This window comes from Petaurus breviceps, unplaced genomic scaffold (assembly GCF_028583685.1).
Source record: "Petaurus breviceps papuanus isolate PSGF00001 unplaced genomic scaffold, PetGlider_PUasm1.0 173, whole genome shotgun sequence".
Lineage (NCBI taxonomy): Eukaryota > Metazoa > Chordata > Mammalia > Diprotodontia > Petauridae > Petaurus > Petaurus breviceps.
The window spans coordinates 31,289,388-31,302,856 of record NW_027185759.1 but is presented as its reverse complement, the minus strand read 5'-3'; the positions used below and the strand labels follow the sequence as shown (position 1 = coordinate 31,302,856).

At 41.3% G+C, this 13,469-nt stretch overlaps 1 protein-coding gene across 1 annotated transcript in view; it reads left to right on the top strand.

Moving 5' to 3' along the window:
• Positions 1-13,469, top strand: part of SLC7A14 (solute carrier family 7 member 14) — a 148,502-nt gene that overhangs the window by 59,207 nt on the left and 75,826 nt on the right. The window lies entirely within an intron of this gene.

Sequence of the window (13,469 nt, the reverse complement as noted above, 5' to 3'; positions counted from 1 at the left end):
GCAGAAGCAGAGTAGAGAGGACTAAGAAACAAGATGACAGAGTAAGGCTATTCTGACTGAAACTTCACAGAATGAATGAATGAATTAAAAGCATTATTAAGTAGTATATGAGTTAAATTCAAAAAACATTTATTAAGCACCTACTACATACCAGATACTTTGCTACATACTGGGGACAGAAAAAACAAAGTGTTGTAAAAATATGCCTAGTTCCAGACTCAAATTTCTCTAATAAAAGTCTCATTTGCAGTATATAGATGGAATTGCTTCAAATTTACAATAAGAACCATTCCCCAGTTGACAAATGATCAAAGGATATGAACAAGCAGCAATCCATAATGACAACAAGTGGTTCTGTGTTGCTGGAGACCAGAGACAGTTGCATTTCAGAAGCCCAAGACCAGTTCTGCCCAGAGAGAAAGAGTGAGCTTGTGGAGAGCAGGGATCGTTTCATTTTTTACTTCAAAAATGTGTGTTTTTCTTTAAACCATGTTCATGAAGATTCTGAACCTCTGCCCTCAACTTTGCTTGAAGATCTCCAGGAAGGGGAAACCCGCTTCCTCTGAGTGGCCCATTCCCCCTTGAGAGAGCTCTCATCACTAGGGAGGTTTTCCTGACCCAGAAGCTAATTTGGCATCAATGCTCCTACTCAGTGTTGGCTCAACATTTTGATAGGGGGACTGAAAGTCAGGAAACATGTGAGAAAAAGCAAGGTCAGCAGGACCTGTGCCAATCTCCCAGCACCCACACCTCACATTCAGACACAATTCCGTTATTCAACAAGAGAATGAGCTTTCCTCCCCACTTCCCTCTCTTGCCCTGTTCCTCCTCCTACATACATGTATGTGTGCACAAACACACACACATTCACACAGATATACTCATTCTCCCACACACTCACATATTCTCACACATATACATACTCATGCACACATATATACACACATTCTTACACACACCTCTCATACATATACACACTCATACACACACTCACACATGCATACACACATACACATACACAAAGGGATATTCGGATAAATCATAAGCATGGGATCAAGCCAACTGGTCTTTATCCACTGAAATTCTCCTCTGGTGAATCCCCATTGTGTGGTGATGACCCTGGGCAACTGAAGCAACAAAGCTTCAAAAAAAAACCAAAGCACAAAACCTGGCAGGTTCTATCAAATGGGAAAGGTTAAGTGATGATGATGGTGATGGTGATGGTGGTGGTGATGGTGATGATGATGATGATGATGATGGTGATGGTGGTGATGATGGTGGTGGTGATGGTGATGATGGTGATGGTGGTGATGGTGGTGATGATGGTGGTGATGATGATGATGATTATGATGGTGATGGTGATGGTGGTGATGATAGTAATAAATGATAATGATACTAATGATGATGATGATGATAGCACTGATAGTTTTATGTTTATTGCTTTAAGGTTTGCAAAGTTCTTTACATAGATTATTGCCTTTGAACCTCACAACAAACCTGGGAAGTAGGTGCTATTAATAACACTCCCCCCCATTTTACACATGAGGAAACTGAGGCATAGAGAGATCGAGTGACTTGGCCAGGGTCACATAGCTATTAAATGTTCAAGGGAATGAACATTTTTTTCTACAACACTGGTGATTTCATTAACCACAAGCCATGAAGACTAATGTCAATAAAACAGCTTATAGCAGCATGGCACAGTGTAAAGGGTACCAGCTCTGGAGTCAGAGGACCTGGATTCAAATCCTGCTTCTGATGCTTACTGCCTGTGTGACTTTGGACAATTATCTTCACCTCTCTGAGACTCAGGCTGATTATCTGTAAAATTAGTTTGGATAACGTCCCTTCCAGCCCTAGATCTTGGACCCTGATTTCCTGAACTGTGAAAGGAGAGAACTTCTGATTTTAAGAGTTCTAGGTAAAGATAAGACCTGTGGAATGGGACCTTCGAGATATTGAAGAATTCCCCATGGTAATGAGCCCAGCCTTTCTCACTTAGCTTTTATTAACACTCATTTCCACTCTCTGCTGCTTCTCCATTAGTCATGTGCTACTCTTCCAATTTCTTTAGAGTTCTTCATAGCAATGTAACGAATAGCACATTTCGATGTGTGCCTGGTCTCAGCATTGCCAAAATCCCTTTTGTTAATGGGCAATGGCAAGTTAAGAGCATCTGTGCATTTCTCAGTCTGAGATCAGGGAGCAAAGCTCACATTCTAGTGATGTTTTTGTGCCGCCTTTCAGAATCTAGAATTGACAAGGGTCATGCTGCTGTCAAGGGTAAGACAAAATTTAACAAGGTTCTTTAAGGTTGTTCAAAAAGCAAGTACCAGAGGTACCTGTGGTAGGTGGTGCAGTGAATAGAGTGCTGGCTCTGGAGTCAGGAGGACCTGAGTTCAAATCCGGCCTCAGACACTTAACACAAAAACTAGCTGTGGGACCTTGGGCAAGTCACTTGACTCACATTGTCCTCCATTCCCCCCTGCAAAAAAATAAAATAAAATATATTTTTTAAAAAATGAAGTCCCAGAAACATCTTCTAAAGATTGATGTCAAAACTAAGGATAATAGGTCTTTTTACAGTGAGGACACAATTGACCAGAACACTGAATTACTCAGGGCTTTACCTGTATTCAGAGGTATACTGGTAAATGTTTAACAACCGGATCTCTGAAAAGCAAGGGGAGGGGGAACCACACACTTTTAAGCATAATCTGTATTAATAACACTTTCTTTATCACTCTCTAAAGTCTAGATAATTTAAAAAAACAAACTAATCAAACCCTGGTTTGTAGTGTTTGCTGGTTTCTGAGATTTAAATGCTCACACTGAAAATTTTTTAATCATCCCCAGTGAGACTATTGGAACTGTCTCCAGCACATGCCTGCTTATACTCGACATTTATTTTCTGTGTTTTATTGGTGGTTTTCCACATCACTGTCATTTCCCAGTGCTGTCCCAGCTAACCAAACTCACCTGTGTGACAAAGAATTAACATCAAGAAAATGAACTAACATATTGTCCATGTCTGAAGGACATAGTTGTCATTCTGCACCTGCAGCTCACCTTCCCTATCAAGAAGAAGGATGTATGTTTCCTCATTAGTCCTCTGATGGAAAGATTATCATTGCATTGATTAGAACGTGGTTTTTTTTCTTTACATTACTGTAGTCATGAAAATTACTCTCTTGCTGCTGCTAACTTTGTATCAGTTCATGCAAATCTTCTTAAGTTTCTCTAGATTCTTCATATTTTTCATTTTCTTACAATGCCACAATATTCATAGCATTCGTGTAGCATGTTTTATTCATCCATTCCCCCATCAATGGGCCATCCACTTTGTTTCTGGGTTTGTTTCATTGCCACAACATGTAGTGCTGCTATGAATGTTTTCATATAACACACACATACACACACACAGGGTCACCTTCTGTCTTTACACTTTGAAGTAAAAGACCAGTATTGGTATTACTCAGTCAAAAGATATGAACATTTGGATCACTTTGGGAACATAGTCCCAAAAAATGTTGTAGATGAACTGGAACAACAGCATATTTATGCTACATTTGACTCCTAGGGAGAAGCAAGTCACCACAAACAAAAGCAAACAAACTTATACCAAGGATTTCATTGTGGGGGTGGCCATTGGCCTGTGCTTTTTCTAAAATAGAAACAAACAACTCTGTACGAACAAGACAAAGACAGATAAGATAAACTGGTGGTAGTCTCAGCAGGAAGGCATTAAGACCAAGGAGATCTAGATCTCCTTGTCCACCTCCCTCATGTTACAGATAAGGAAACCAAAGCTCAGAGAGTCTTAGGGTGAATGTGGAGTCAAGCAGCCCCCTGCAAAGAAGCATGAACCAGATGTCTGATGATGTGAAAATTTAAACCAAGTGGCCCATTAGTAGCATGTGTATTTCTTTTCCTCTGAGAACGGCAAAGTTTTAATTTGATTCTAAGCAAAGCCTCCAAGCTCCCTAAAATACATATATATATATATATATAGAGAGAGAGAGAGAGAGAAAGATGTGTACATATGTGTTTATGAATACATATATGTATTGTATGTGTGTGTGTCAGCTTCAGACTTGACTGTCCAATCCAGCAACCGATTGCTGAGACAAAAGCATTTGGGGGGGAAACAGTATATCCTACTGGGGGTATAATTTGTAGACAACTACATACATACATTCACACATATATATGTACATATATACGTGCACACATGCATGTACCCCTCATGTACATATGCACATACACATGTGTACACACACATACACACTGTGTATACAGACAAGTAAATAGAACCAAAGTTTTGCCTTTCTTTTTCTCTGAGCAGTTAGCACAGTGTCTGTCACAGACTAAATAAATATTAATAAGCACTTGTTGGCTCACTAAACTAAAAATACATGCCAAGCAAATCCAGAGTAATAGAAGAGAGGAGAAATCACTCACCACTAATGGGACTGGGAAAGGTACACGAGGGAGCTAGTGATTTCAAAGTTGAAATGAGGAGAGTACTGCAGGCATAGGGGAAAGCCTTTTCAAAGACTTGGAGAGAATGCCATGCCCAGGCAAGAGTAAGAAGGCCAATTTGGCAAGCCCAGAGAACGAAGCAGGGAGGAATTATGTGTAATCAGCCTGGAAAAGGACACTGGAGCTGTATTTGAAAAAAAGCTTTAGCTACCAGAGAAATGTGAATTTTATTCTAGAGGCTCTAGAAACGTCTTGAGTGACAGGGTCAGGACTGTCCCTCTGGTAGCTGTGTGAAGAAGGAACTGGAGAGAGGAGAGGTTCAAAACAAGGGCATCAATTCAGAGGCTCCGACAATAGTCCAGGCCAGGGGAGAGGGGATAAGGGATTGAATGGGGGTAGTGGCTATGTCAGAGAGATATTTCTGAGTTTGGGGCTCCATTACTGGGTTTCATATTTTTATTTACTGCTATAATCAGAGCCATAACTAGGTATTCTGGTACCTGGAGTAAATCTGTTGTGGGGAAGGTTGGAACAGAGACCTGGACCACAATGCCTTGTGTCTCACAGGGAAGCAGCTGGGGGCTGCCAGGGAGCAGGAGAAGAGAAACCTTCAAGACCCCCCGCCTTCATTAGCAAACCCTGGACATTGAAACATGAAAGCTAGAATGTGGGTCCCTACACCCGGTGGCATGATGTGGAATCAAGAAGGCAGTCTACCTCTGGCAGGTACAATTGCCTTGCCTTGGGTGTGGCCCATTCCCAAGAAAGCACACCCATCCCCCACTGCACCCGGCCATGGCATGAATTACAATCCAAATTCTGCCAACTTTTCAACTCTAGGAAACAGTGGTGAAAAGGCAGAGGCAAGGAAGAAACAGCAGCGGAAGGGGAAAGTGTTAGGGAAAAGTGAAGCCTAGGCAAGGGGCACCACAGCAAGGGATCCTGGTGGCAGTCACACTATCGAACCCAGAGATAGCAATTCAGAAGTCTGCCGCAGGGATGAAGGGCAACCCCGCTATCAGACGCGGGCATCCTGGGATAAAGCCCAAGCTACCCTACCTTACCCTTCAATCCCCAGCTCTAAATTTCTTTAAAGTGACTGATTCATTTGCAGAGATGAGCCTATAATAAGCTCCTGAAGAAATGGTGTGGGCAGCAGAGAGTAGAACAAAAACCTGCCCCTTTCTTCCATGCACTGACCTTGAGGATTGGGATGGGAAGAGTCTCCCTTCCAAGAGGTTTGTACTGGGGCTCCCGCATTGCTTAAACGTGGTTTCAGTGTTTCGACTACGCGTCTTGGGTTGTTTTCTCATAGCAGTAAGACTGTTGTTTTAAGAAACAGAGATTATTTAGATAGCCTGACAGCGACTTGTCTTGTTTGGTTGTTCCGAGACTCTGCCAAGCTGAGGCAGGATGTGGGCACTGGACCCCAGGAGTCCAGTCGGTCACTGGGTTTCTATTTCAGTCTCTCTTTTCAAAGGCCTCTCCCAGCAATAAACGAACTACATGTCGTTCAACAGCTCAGGGTCAGCATTTCAGCATGCCTTTCAGGCTCAGTGATGCTGATAGTTGCCACCAGAACCCCACCCCCAACCCTTTTTCAAAAGGTTTCAAAAACCTTTTGCCACCAAACAGAATCGGGCACATCGAAAAGCTGTTCCCTCTTGCTTTGAGGAGAACCCCCCTCCGTGCTACCCAGTGGGTTCATTATTTCAACTGCGTGCAAATCAGGATATGGAAAGAGACTTCTCAAGACATCTATCTGTCACCTGTCACAAGTAGAGAAAAGCTACGATTAAGAGAATCACACTCTCATCTAGGGGGCTGGATTGATGTCCTTGTAGGACAGAATGCCTACTCTGTCGATTATAGGTCCAGAAGGAGTGAAAAGCTTTTTTAATATGATTTTTTGCAAGATCTTCAGACCACTCTAATTGGAAAGTGTATTCATCATAGCATGGATGGTAAACATGCATGATTCAGTGAAAGAGCCCTGTGTCTGAAGTCAGAGGAGCTGGGTTCAAATCTTACCTCTGATGCTTACCCCCCATGTGATCTTGGACAAGCCACTCACTCTTCATGGGCTTCAGCTTCCTTACCTGTAAAATGAAGGGACCCTTCTCCACGATCCCTTCTAGATTTAGGGTCCTATGAATGAAAGAAGTTGAGTGACCAATGTATTCCAGGGGATTCCTTCTGTGGAAAAACTAGGCTCTAACCTTTTTGTTATTTCTTTTTTTTTATTTTCCACATCATCTATCACAATGAGAGGCTTACTTAGTATTGTAAGGGCTCATTAAATGTGTTTGACTAATGATAGCTTTTTCTAGCTTCTACTCTCTTGCTCAGTCAGATAATCAATCAGGAAGTATTTATTAAGAACTAATGTCCATTCTCCCAAACTTGTGTTTATTTTGTATTTATTCTACATATAGTTATTCTGAAGGTACATGCTATTGAGCTCTATATTTGACACCCACTGTATGCCTACACTGGGGTAGGCCCTGTATACAAAGACAAAAATTAAATGAATACTAAGAGAGTTTAGAGAGGAGTAAAGGAATAAAATAAAGGAAGGTTCAATGGAAAGGGTGAGCACCAGCTAGAGAACACAATGGATCTCAGTTCAAATCCTGCCCCTGACACTTACTACCTGGGTAGCCTGGGCCCCTATTCCCTCACCTGTAAAAAGAAGAATTTGAACTAGATTCCTCTGAGACCCCTTCAGATCTATAATAAGGACAGGATTCTATCCAACTGTTTAGGAAATGTTTACTTTTTCCAAAATCAAAATCCAATCCACAAAGGTTTAATATTCCTGAACTGGTCTGGTATTGACTAAGTCAACTACCACTTGCCACCTTTGGACAGCATCCAAATGTAGCTATTGATTTTTCCTATGATTCTTAGAGGAGTCCTAGACATGATAATTGTGGCAAAACATTGCTAGCCAGGCCTGTGAGCAGCCAAGAGAAAATCAGGGCTGGATTTGTAGTCAGAAGACCATGGTTCAGGCTTCCTGAGAGACCTTGGGTGGGTCTCTTCACCTTAACTGGACCTCAGTTTCCTCATCTGTACAATGGAAGGGTTGCACACCATGGTCCCTTCCAGCTCTTACCATCTGATCTTAACAAGAAGCACTTTAACATTTGCAAAGCACCTTGGATCCACTGTTTCCCGTAAGCCCTGTGAAGGGGCTACCACAGGGATTATTTACCCATGTTGTGGAGGAACAAACTGGGACTCATAAAAGCGAAGTACTTTGCCCCTGGCTGTGAGGCTAGTAAGTGTCAGAGGCAGGATTCAAACACAGGCTTTCCTCATTCTGGGTCCAGTGAGCTTTCCACCAGGACAGGATGCCTCCTCAAGTGAGGCACTGATTGGGTGATTAGCCTTCTCTGTCAAAGCACATGGAAGTACTAAAGAATGGGAGGACCGCAGGGACAGAAAACATCCATGTTACCACCTCTTTAGTCATAATAACTGACAGTTACTCAGCACTCTGTAAGTCTGGCAAAGCAATCTGCAAATATAATGTCATTCCATCTTCACAGTAACCCTAAGAGGTAGGTGGCATTATTATCCCCATTTTACAGATGAGGCAACTGAGGTGACTTGCCCGGGGACACACAGCTAGCAAATGTCGAAGGCCAGATATGAACCCAGGTCTTCCTGACTCCAGGTCCAACAATCTGCCCACTAAGCCATGAGCTACATCTTTACCTATGAATATCCCTAAAAGTTTGGCTCACTTGCAAGGAGAGGTGATAAAACCATTATTCCAGCATGACAGATTCATGAAGTGGCATGATAAGGCAGACTAGGGGCAGCTGGGGGAAGGTTACTTGATGGTTGTCTTTGGGATTTGAAGGCTTGTCCTATGGAAGACATATGGATGGACTCATTCTGCTTGGCTCTAGAGGGCAGAACAATGAACAGTCTAACAGATTGAAATTTCATGTCAGGAAAACCTTCTTGAGGAGAGCTGTCCCCAAGTGGAATGGGCAGCCTTGGGAGGGAAGTGACTCCCCTGTGTGTTGTGTGAATTCTTCTTTAAGCATGGATGATCTCAAACCCAGAGGCCACCAAGGGCCTCTTTAGCTCTGTGATTCTTTGATTCTCTTTTCTCTTTGGGATGTTTGCATAATTGTTCTATTTGATAACAGACTAAGCAATGAGAGACCCTTGTTACTGATACTTTCTTGATTCTGGCAGACTTTAGCATATTAGTCATTCTATTCAAGCTGGGAAGGATCTAAACTACAGGAGAGCTCACTTGGCCAAGCCCATAGCACCTAAGTCAACAAAGGATGTGGTGAGTCTGGCCCATGGCCAATGGCAAGAGAATGAGTTATGATCTAGGGAGAGGATTATGGGAAGATGGCAGTGTACCTGGATGGAGAGGAGTCCAGATCCCTCTGCAAACACCCCAGTGAAACTTAGAAATGCACCACTCTCAAAATAAATAAGAACCCTTACCTGCCCAAAAATCCATAGAGGGACTCCCTCGAGTCAGCTCAAAATATTCAACTCAAAACAACCTCAAACTATTGCAGCCCACAGGGGGCTAAGACCTCCACCATGGAAACTTTGGGGAGATGGGTTGAATCAGACACAGAATCTCAGAGCTGAGGATAACCTCAGAGGCCACCATCCAATGGAAAACTAAAAAGGAAACCCTTTTAGAATACCACCCAACCAACAGTTCTCCAGCCTCTGTTTGAAAATCTCTGGTAAGAGAGAACTCACTACCACCAAGAACACCCACTCCTCTCTTGGATAGCTGTAATTGTCTGGAAGTCTTTAATTGTTTGACTTTCACCCATAATTCCTAGCTCTATCCTCTGCGACCAAGAAGGAGCTGACCCTCTTCCACATGACAGCCTTACCTTTATACTCTCTTCATCTCAGAGACAACAATGTTCCCAATCACGGTAAGATGAGTTCTCTCCAGTGATGATTCCTGATAGCCCAAGTGTTGCAGGGCTCCTTCTCACTGTAAGGCAGGTGAATTTCATGATGGTAAGTCAAATGTTGACTCCAACTTGTCACCCTGAGTCTGCACTTCTGAGTGTATGCACTCAGTATGCACCACTCCTCAACTCTCTCTTCCCAAATGCTCAGCTGTTCTGGCTCCTCCCGTCCCTGAGAGTAAGCTGTGTATGCAAAAGGGAGCCCAGATAGAATTGGAAAACCATAAGGCTTTGACCTAGAAGGGAGCTTTGCTATCATTGACTCTGACCTCTCGTTTGACAGGGGAGAAAACTGGGGAGTTACTTTCTAAAAGTTATATAGAAAGCAGTAAGAATTCAAACCCATTTCCCCAGACTCCAAAACCATTACTCTTCCCATTTCGATCCAAGTCGACAAACATTTACTAAATATTGACTACATGCTGGGCATTATGGTAGGCATTTGGGTTACAAAGACAAGAACATGCATGCATGCATACATTCATACTTAAATGTGTGAGCCTTGAACTCACACCCTCCTTACTTCAAACCCAGCTCTCTCTCTATGAAAGGGAAGAATAATGCAAAGAATGTCAGAACTGCTGAGAAAAGAACTAAAGAACAAAAGTGCACTTGAAAATTTCCATTTCAGTAGATTCATCTGTCTTGTTGGAATTCTTCTGTCATCCAGGCATGTGCAGTATTAACCCGAATCAATATTTCACTGATACGGAAGAATCTTGGGTCAAGTTACAACCTTGAAAACTAATAGTTGCAAAACTAAATAACTAACGTCTGATACATCTGGGTTTGCCCTCTTAAAGGGGGGAAAAGCTTTGGATTTAGAGGCAGAAGCCCTGAATTCAAAACCTGCCTCTGCTAATTTGGGGCTGTTTGAACTTGAGGCAGTTGCTGTAGCTTTGAACCTCAGTTTCCACATCTGTAAATCTTTAAATTGAGGGGGAAACTAGAGAATCTCTAAGCTGTCTTCTAGCCTTGAACCCTATGATTCAATTAAAGTTGATGTTGGTCTTGTCCCATGAACAGCAGAGTTCTAGAAGATAGATATATAGAAAGATATATATGTATGTGCAGAGAGAGGTATGTATGTACACATAGGTGTGTGTATATGTGTATGTATGTCTATATATAATATATCTATATATTTGAGGCTATAAATTCTGGATCTCTAAAATGAATATTTCAGGGGAGGACAGGTGGTGCAGTGAGTAAGAGCACTGGCCCCAGAGTCAGGAGACCTGGGTTCGGTTCTGGGCTCAGATACTTAACACCCACACAAAAATAATAATAACTGGCTTTATAACCTTGAGCAAGTTACTTAACCCCGATTGCTTTAAAAAATAATAATAATAAAATAAAATGAACATTTCAGGTTCTATCCAGGTTAATATCTCTGGGGAAAAAAGCCCTCTGGCTGTCACACAAATAGATGAGATCTTGAATTCCAAGTCCTCCTCCTATAGACAATCCATCAACATGGTAATATAGTCAGTCCTGTAGTTCAGAAAGAAAAAGAAAAATACAAATAGCAATGTCAGAATAATTCATATTCTTATGAGAAATTTTTCAAAAGTTCACCTTTTATTTTGGAAGGAGGGCGACCTCTGAAGGGCATAGAAATAGAAGAAAAAAAGAAACTTTGACACTTTTTCAAACTTTACTTTTCATACAATTTTTCAGAGTGTAGGCATTTTAATAGCTATCCTAAAAGCTCCATTTCTCTTTCATTTTATGTTTAATTTTTTCCTACTTTTGTTTCACATTTTATTTCACATTTATATTCACATTTATTTCACATTGACATTTATTTCACATAGTTATGTCACCATTATTCACATTGACTTTTAAATAGCATTATAATTAGAAAGCCCTCATGGATATAGGGTGGAAGCTATGTAGTACAGTGGATAGAGGGCTGAGCCTGGAGTCAGGGAGACTCATCTTTCTGAGTTCAAATCTGGCCTCAGACACTTACTGTGTGACCCTGGGCAAGTCATTTACCCCTGTTTGCTTCAGTTTCCTCATCTGTAAAATGATTTGGAGAACAAGAGGGCAAACCACTCTGGTACCTTTGCCAAGAAAACCTCAAATGAGGTCATGAAAAGTCAGGCATGACTGAAAACAGCTGAACAAAAACAACATGGAGACATGGGGACATGGTAAAAAAAAGAAAACCATCCTAAGCAGCTATGCTTTGTCAAGGTGTGTGCAGGGATAGCATTATCTGGGGCATTACAAGAGTAGGAATGACTGGTCTTTTGGCTGGCAGTCAATTGGGCTGGCCACAACTTTGCTGCCTTCAAGTGGATTTGGTTTTTCGTAGAGAAAGGGCCAGACCCAGAGAGCCCTGACTTTTCTCATATGCAATAATACCCTTTAACATCCAAGAGAATATAAACTGCTTGAGGGCAAGGACTACAGGGTTTTTTTACTTTGAATCCCTAGGGCCTGGCATACACCAAGAACACATAGGAAGCACTTAATAACAAGTATTTATTTTTATTATTTATATATTTTTTACATTTTTTCTTTAAATACTGATTTCCAAAATCTCTCCTTTCCTCCCACTTTGTTCCCCACTCACTGGGAAGGAAAGCAATATGATTTCAATTATATATGTGAAATTATGCAAAATATATTTCCATATTAGCCATTTCTTTAAAAAAGAGCAAGAAAAATAGTGATTTAATCTACATTGAGAGTTTATCGCTTCTCTCTAGAAATAGAGAGCATTTTTTCATCATGAGTCCTTTGAAATTGTCTTGGATCATTGTATTGATCAGAGTAGCAGTCTCTCAAGCTGATCATTACAACTTTGCTATTACTGTGCACAATGATCTCTCGGTTCTTCTCACTTCACTTTGCATCAGTTCATATGGGTGTTACCATTTTTTTCTGAAACCACCCCCTTCATCATTCCCACAGCACAGCAATCCATCACAATCATATGCCACAACTTGTTCAACCATCACCCAATTGTTGGGCATCCCCTTGATTTTCCGATCCTTTTCCACCACAAAAAGAGTTGTTATAAATATTTTTGTACATGGATGTCCTTTTTCTTTTTCTTTGATCTCTTTAGGATTCAGACCTTATTGTGGTATTTACAACTGACTCAATGGGTATGCACAGATTTATAGCATATTTGGGCATATTTTCCAATTGTTCTCCAGAACGATTGAACCAGTTCACAACTCCACCAACAGTTCATTAGTGTACCTATTTTTCCTTCTTCCCCTCCAGGATTTATCATTTCTGATAGGTGTGAAGTGGCACTCAGAGTCATTTTAATTTACATTTTTTTAATAATAGTGATGTGAAACATTTTTTCCATATAGCTATAGATAGGGCAGCTAGGTGGCGCAGTGGATAGAATGCTGGCCCATGTCAGGAGTCAGGAGGACTTGAGTTCAAATATGACCTCAGACACTTTCTAGCTATGTAACCCTGGACAAATCACTTAACCCTGCTTGCCTCAGATTCCTCATATGTAAAATGAGTTGGAAAAGGAAATGGCAGACTGCTCTAGTATTTTTGCCAAGAAAACCCCAAATGGGTTGACAAAGAATCAGACATGACTAATCAACTAAGCAACAACAATGAACAGCTTTGATTTCTTCTTCTAAAAACTACCCTTTTGGGGGTGGTTAGGTGGCGCACTGAATAGAGCACCAGCCCTGGAGTCTGGAGGACCTGGGTTCAAATCTGGCCTCAGACACTTAACACAAAAACTAGCCATGTGATCTTGGGCAAGTCACTTAACCCCAATTGCCCTACCTCCCCTTCAAAAAGCCAAAAAAAAACCTGCCTTTTTATATTCTTTGACTATCAATTAGGGAAGGACCTAATTTATATAAATATATATATATATTTATATATATTTGCCTCAGTCCTGTACTCAATATAAATATTTGAGAAAAGAGAATTTTATCAAAGAAACTTGCTGTAAAAAGGTTTTATATTATTTCATTGTCCATGGTACCTTTTAGAAAAATTTAGTTTCCCTGATGATCC